Source organism: Oncorhynchus clarkii, chromosome 9 (genome assembly GCF_045791955.1).
Source record: "Oncorhynchus clarkii lewisi isolate Uvic-CL-2024 chromosome 9, UVic_Ocla_1.0, whole genome shotgun sequence".
NCBI lineage: Eukaryota > Metazoa > Chordata > Actinopteri > Salmoniformes > Salmonidae > Oncorhynchus > Oncorhynchus clarkii.
The window spans coordinates 58,058,601-58,066,763 of NC_092155.1; positions in this window are offsets into that span (position 1 = coordinate 58,058,601).

The window sequence follows — 8,163 nt, forward strand, 5'->3', positions numbered from 1 at the left end:
TCTGTGCTCGCATCACACTAATAGTCCATTGCATTAATATAAAAGAATGTTGTGTTCAGAGAGATGCATCATAAGTATAAATACAATTCTACCGCCAGTCCTCATGTAAGTTGAAAGTCATATCACATTTGCCTCTTCATCCATGGATTACCAAATGATTGTAATGTTATTCTTTCAATCTTGTAAATAATGGGAAAAAAATTGACACGTTTTAAATCCTTTTTAATCTAAATAAACTTGAGCAGGATCCCCAAACTATTTTCTTTCCATGTCCTCTTCACCCTCTCCCTAATCCAAAGACCCCCCCACCCCACCAGCCCCCTTTTCCCCAAACACCCACGTCAGATTCTGTCCCAATAAGACCAGCTCTTCCAAAGACTGTCCGCACGGCAAAAGCCTAGTTATTATCTCGTGCACTAGATCTAGAGCCTGTCGTCCTACCTTTGTTGTAAAAGTGCAATGAATGAAGTCTCCATTGTGCTACTCCTCTCTTTGTGTCCAAAGAAATACTAAAAAACAATGTTAATATTTGTCAAAACATAACAAAGGTTTGTCTTTTCTTGGACTCATTTAAAAAAATTGTGACTGGCGTTAGGGTTTTGAATGAAGTTACCTTATATTCAGCATCCCACTACAATAATGCTGAAAAATGAATATAGTTGATCAATGCAATACTATTACAATGGAATTATTGCAATGTAAAAACAAATGACAATGATAACAAGTAATCCTAATACACTCAAACCTTTGTTGAAGAAGAATCAACATGTTAGCTACGGCTCTTAAATATAATGGATTTCCCTTGGAAACTCTGTTTTTATTTTATTTTTGATTTTTTTTTGTAAATAAAAGAGAAAATAAACCGTGTAAATGGTAAAAGCTATTGCACAATACCTTTAGATAGTTGTAAGCACAGGTGCTTCTAGATAAGAGAAAAGGATTTTGACCACATTGCTAAATTGCAAGACAAGCGTGGCCTAGCCATGCAGACCTCATAGTCAGAAGGAACTGTTTAATACACATCACAGAACATCTGCCATATCTGTGTTCTTTTGAATGTTCGTTTTAAAGTTGCCATTAGTATTTATACCACCCTGTTTTTTTAATTCCAACATTTCGATGTCAATAGCAAACAGTCCATAGCGCTCACTGTTTCCACCTGTCTCAACTCATCCTTTCCCTCTCTTCATCCCTCTGTCCCTGCAGCCTGAACACATCAGATGGTTGAGTTTTTTTATTATTCTTTTTTTTTTTTTACATGAGTTTGCTATGATGTATCATAGAGTTGATAATGGTATTTGCACTTGAAAATTGTTATTGCTCATGTAAAAATGTCTGGATTTTGTATTGTCTTTTTAAATGAATGGAATTGCTGTTCTTACATTTCTTGTAGCTCTCGTTTGTTCTCTAAATGCTCGCCTACTGTGTTCAACCCATGAAGATGAAGATGCACACGTGCATGTACCTTTATCAACTGTACAACAAAAAAAATATAAAAAAGTATGTACAGAGATGAAATGAAACAAGATTACGAGCTTGTTTCTGTCAAAAACACTTCAAAATAAACATACTGTAATTGAGTTTCTAATTTCTAATATTATTTGATGTCAAAGTAGCCCTTTTCTTTAAATATGTTTATGAGACTAAGGAGGACATCTCAGAATCCCTGTTTATACCTGGTTCTAACTTGCATCCTTTGTCCTGATCTTGTCCACATTCTGAATGTGCCAACATTTTTAGTCAGGTGTAGACAATCAAAAGACACATTGTGATCTTATTCTGATCAGATCCTCCTCGCCACCTCCAGAGGTAGTCAAACATGCCTTGTATAGACATCTCTGGACAGAGAAACCATTTAAATCATAATTATTCCACCCTCTAAAATCATTGACAGGTTGCGGCATTGACTGAAGATATATCAATATATGTCTTACAAAAAATAACATATCTTATTTTGAAAGAAAAGCTGTGACATAATGTGCCTAAAGGAAGGTACCATGATATCTGGTCACAATACAGACACAGTGGACAGATAACATACATTTAAAATACTATGTGTAGACAACACGTTTCTGGAAATGTGGGCACAATCAGAATGTACACAAGCTCAGGACAAAGGACCCATGTTAGCACCAGATATAAACGGGGGTAGACAATAACCATCTCTTAAAAACAATTGGAGCAGATAAGGGGTGTGTCAGGTACTATTTTGTGTATTAGGTTTGTGTACTGGTCTTTCTGACTCACCCTTGAAACTGGAATGGAAACAGACAAGAAAATCATTCGAGCATCAATTTCATCCAAAACTGTGCTGAGATTATATCCAGTGCTGTAGAAGTACAACAAGTTTTTAAACCATGTATAATGTCTCTAAATGATACAATATTAAATCAAGTCATACTAACCCTTGTGTTGTCTTAAAGGTAACAACAACAAAAAAGACCCTTAAACTATGTTTAACAGCAGAGAAAGCCCCCTAAATGATATTTTTTCAACTTGAAATTTGCTGACTTTCCTAGAGTGACCCCAACATTAGAAAAAGTGAAACATCGCCTTTGTTCATATTTCCATGAAAGCTGTACACCACCAGGGTACAAAGATTGTCTTAGGGTCATTTTTGACCCGGTAGTTATAAAATCATTTACACACCACAAAAACCACAAAGACATACACACACACACATTGAGAAATTGAGATTGTGTGCTACTGATTGAACTCAGACAAAACGAAATCGTTCTTGTGCATCTCCCCCCCACGACCCCACACATGACTCAAGTTCACAGACAAAATAAAAACAATTTCAGACAAAATAAACAACATTTCAGAAAAAAATAAACATTTCTTGAAAGCATTGTTTACTAATGGGAAATGCAGTCAGAGGCTATAAAGGTGCTGCAGATGACAGTCCCCCCAGTTCTCTCTTTGCTGAAGCCATAAGTGCATGTTTCAGTGCCCAACAGGTCGTAGATCAGATTTTGACCTGCGTGCCTACATAGGGCTGCTAATCTTAGCGGGTGTGTATAGGTCCCGAGGCGAGGCTACATGTAGTCTCTGGGATGCAGAGAGTGGAAAGGCGATTTTACGTGCCATGATGCCACTGAAAGTCTTTCACACTTTCTCAAATCAAATCAAATCAATTTATATAGCCCTTCGTATATTAGCTGATATCTCAAAGTGCTGTACGGAAACCCAGCCTAAAACCCCAAACAGCAGGCAATGCAGGTGTAGAAGCACGAATGCTTCAAGAATGCTACAATTTGATAACCGGGAGTCAAGACCTGCAAGACGTGTGAGAGACAAACTGGCGGCCATAGGAGAGCTCTGGGAGAAGTGGGTGGAGCCATAGGAGAGGTCGGGGAGAAGTGGGTGGAGCCATAGGAGAGTTCTGGGAGAAGTGGGTGGAGCCATAGGAAAGGTCTGGGAGAAGTGGGTGGAGCGTCTGCCATACCTCTACAACCCTGGGCCTGAAGTAACAGTGGATGAGCAACTGGTTCCATTCTGTAATGTAAGTGATTTCCACTGTTAATTTTATTATGTATTGCTGTAATATCATTGATTTATGTGATTGTTTTCTGTGACACTGATACTAATTACTGATAGTTATCTCACTTGTCAAAAGGTCCCTGTCCTTTCCGGCAGTATATGCCATTAAAGTATGGCATCAAGATATGGGTGGCCTGTGACGCACAATCCAGCTACGCTTGGAAGATGAAAGTCTACACAGGGAAGCCGACCAGTGGAGGCCTGGAGAAGAACCAGGGGATGCGGGTTGTGCTTGATGTGACAGATGGACTGAGGAGGCACAATGTCACGTGTGGCAATTTCTTCACCTCTTATGAACTCAGCCAGTAGCTCCCGAATAGGAAGATCACCATGATTGGCACAGTTAGAAAGAACAAGCGTGAGCTCCCCCCTGCACTCCTCACAACAAGGAGGAGAAAGGCCTTCTCATCAAAGTTTGCCTTCAGCCCCACCACCACTCTAGTTTCTTACCCCCCAAAAGAGGAACAACAATGTGGTCCTCCTGAGTACACTGCACAAAACAGCTGAGATCAGTGATCGTGAGGACAGGAAGCCAGCCATCATCCTGGACTACAACCATAACAAAGGAGGTGTGGACAACCTGGACAAGGTGATTGGAACTTACAGCTGCAGGAGGATGACTGCCTGCTGGCCCCTGGTCATCTTCCATAACATCATTGATGTGTCCTCATAGAATGCCTTCGTGATATGGAACAAGATCAACCCTACCTGGATGCCTGATAAGAGGAACAAGAGGAGGGTGTTCCTGAAGCAGCTGAGAAAGGCACTTGTAACCCCACACATTCAAAGAAGGGAGCGCCTCCCCCGCACAGCCTCTGCAGTGCTGGTGAAAGCTGTTCAGGGGGCTGAATCTTGTCCTGACCCACCTGAGGCTGCAGCTGGAGCAGACAAGAGGAGGAGATGCCAATTCTGCCCCCAAAGAAGGACTTTATAAACCAATACTATGTGCTGCATATGTGAGAAATACATCTGAAAAGTCCATGTACACACACTTGTATACTGTCCTACATGTGCTAATTAGAGTTGATTGATTTAAGTTCTCCACATTTTTGTTTTGTATCTATTATCTTATTTTATTTGTATTTATTGTTGTTGTTTATACACCTTGTGGGTGGGGGCGATGGTTAAAAAATGGGAGAAGACTAGTACTTTGAAGTTGAATTCCTCATTGTACAGTATATAAGAATATATCACTATGTTGCCAAAAAAGTTCAAGACTGTTATTGTTTCCCTTCAATAAAATGCAGTCACAACTACTTTCTGCACATTTCTGCTACTTTCTTAGGCTATACTACTGCTCTCGTGGTAAAACATTTTTGTTTACACTTTTGCAGTACCTTTAGCAATAACAATAATAAACCTCTACTTTAGTAAAGAAAACCATTATGACAGGCGTGTTGTAATAAAATGAGTGGTGTCCACTGATGAAATGCAGTCTTCCTGCATTGTGAAGAGGGAAAACCCAGATATTCACAACGTTTGGGATGAATGACAGGTTGTTTCTTCATAGAAAAATAGATTTGGGGTTTAAAATTCCATTTTTTTCTTTATTTAACTAGGCAAGTCAGTTAAGAACAAATTCTTATTTTCAATGACGGCCTCGGAACAGTGGGTTAACTGCCTTGTTCAGGGGCAGAACGACAGATTTGTACCTTGTCAGCTCGGGGGTTTGAACTTGCAACCTTCCAGTTGCTAGTCCAATGCGCTAACCACTAGGCTACCCTGCCGCCCCATGCTTTATTTTAGGGGTTTAGTGAAGGCGGGTCATTTTTTACCCTTGGGACAAGGGGAGTATACAGAATGTTAAGGCTACACAACGGTTAAACAGAGATCAATAGAATAGAAAGGTTGTTTCAGCACACAAGGGTTAATATGAGCTCATGAATTAACAGGTTCCTCCACTTTTGTGTCATCAGATAGAACTGCTGACACTGCAGCTGTGACACCAATTTGTTGACCGTATACATGTTGACATGACAAACCAGGGCCTGTATTGGGGACACTCACAGTAGACAAAGCCCAATGCAGCTGACAGATTAACAGCCATTAACATTCCTCTACTTTGAAGGGTCCGTATCAACAATGTGCTGTTCTATCTGTAGCCTACAAGTCACCTTTTGTTTCACAACTAAAATTCATTGGACCAAGCATTTCTTTATATTACAAGCATTACACCCCACTCATAACGTTAAAGTGTTGTCTAAATTGAAGAGGTCATATACAAAGGGTATCAAGGTCTATTCTCTCTTTCCAAAACAAACCATTGACATGGTTTAGTAAGTCCTGCCATTGGGAACACCTGTTCCAGTCAGATCCGCTTTAGCCAACATCTGCATAGCTGATGTTTTCATGGTGTCGGAGGTGGAACTGCGTTAAAGCTGTCAAATCCACAAGCAGCTTTAGGCTGTACCTAAAGCGGACATTGCCATTGGATGCACGGAGTCGCATTAATATAAATCCCATGCAGCCTTGTTTACAAGTTCTAACACTGGAATGTGAGATATAATCTACACTTCAATTAGGCTGATAGAATCCTCACTATTGTGTTTAATCATTTTACAATTTGAGCGTCATTATTTCTATTTAGCCTAGTTTCTCACTGTAAACTTTAACACGAGTGGGACGGGTGTGGCTTCGTGACAATGGTCAAGAACAACTGCTCACCAATTTGACAGCTCCAACCGTTACCCGCTCCAACCGTTACCCGCTGAAACATCAGCTATGCGGGTGTAGACTATCGCCGGTTAATGCTTGATCTGACTAAATCTAGGCCTTAATGAGCCACTTATTCTAAATGCTATACTTCATAATTTTGACTTGAGTATGATGAGTTTTGACAGACAATGATTAGAAATCATATGAACCCAACCTGATGTTATTTTAAAAGGGGATACAATTTTAGGAACCAGAAAAGAGGAACCAGCTCTCTCTCAACTAGACAAACAGTATTTCAGTCATCTGCTAACCACTTACAGACCTATATTGCTGCTCAACAACCAGTTTGTATAATGGGTTTTGATGTGCGTCACACCTTAAACCACACAAACCACATTTCAGATTTCTATCACTGACTGGCTGGCTACTGAAGCTTCTATCTACTGTACTGTAGGCTACGTAGTAGTACATTTTCTCTACCTTATAATTTGGTTCCTTTACAACTGCCAATCACTACACCAAACAAAATAATATGAGCAAATCAGATCCTTTTTCCACTGGTTGGCATGGTTCCACATTTTTTTTTAGGAATTAGAGGAACTTTAGGAAATGAAGTCCAACCAATGCTGTCAATGTTCATGTCAAAGGATATGTGAAAGGAGAAGTTATAAAGGCACATCCCTAACTGTAAAAATACCATCAGGTTTCTTCTCCATTTGAAAACACAGCACAAAGGGTTGTGCATTGTTCTTCATAAGAGCACAACATACACTACATAACCAAAAGTATGTGGACACTTGCTTGTCGAACATCTCATTCCAAAATCATGGGCAATAATATGGAGTTGGTCCCCCTTTGCTACTATAACAACCTGTACTCTCCTGGGAAGGCTTTCCACTAGATGTTCAAATATCGCTGCGGAGACTTGGTTTCATTCAGTCACAAGAGCATTAGTGAGGTCGGGCACTGATGTTGGGCGATTAGCCCTGGTTAGCAGTCAGCTTTCCAATTCATCCCAAAGCTGTTTGATGGGTTTGAGGCCAGTTAAGTTCTTCCAGACTGATCTCGACAAACCATTTCTGTATGGACCTCGCTTTGCGCACAGGGGAATTGTCGTGCTGAAACAGGAAAGGACCTTCCCCAAACTGTTGCCACCAAGTTGGAAGCACAGAATCGTCTAAAATGTCATTGTATACTGTAGATTTAAGATTTCCCTTTCCTGGAACTAAGGGTCCTAGCCCGAACCATGAAAAACAGCTCCAGACTATTATTCTTCCTCCACCAAACTTTACAGTAGGCACTATGCATTCAGGCAAGTAGCACTCTCCTGGCATCTGCCAAACCCAGATTTGTCCGTCGGACTGCCAGATGGTGACGAGTGATTCATCACTCCAGAGAATGCGTTTCCACTGCTCCAGAGTCCAATGGTGGCTGGCTTTACACCACTCAAGCCAACACTTGGCATTGCGCATGGTGATCTTAGGCTTGTGTGGCTCGGCCATGGAAACTCATTTAATGAAGCTCCTGACGAATAGTTATTGTGCTGACGTTGCTTCCAGAGACAGTTTCCAGAGAGTGTTGCAACCGAGGAGAGACACACTCGTGGTTACGTTCTGTGAGCTTGTTTGGCCTACCACTTTGCATCTGAGCCGTTGTTGCTCCTAGACATTTCCACTTCACAATAACAGCACTTACAGTTGTCCAGGGCAGCTCTAGCAGGGCAGAAATTTGACAAACTGACTTGTTAGAAAGGTGGCATCCTATTACGTTGAAAGTCACTGAGATCTTCAGTAAGACCATTCTATTACCAATGTTTCTCTATGGAGATTGCATGGCTGTGTGTTCGATTTTATACATCTGTCAACAGAAAATGGTGGCTGAAATAGCCAAATTCACTAATTTGAAGGGGTGTCCACATATTTTTGTATATATTATGAACAAGTTAATGACACACAAACATCCTTA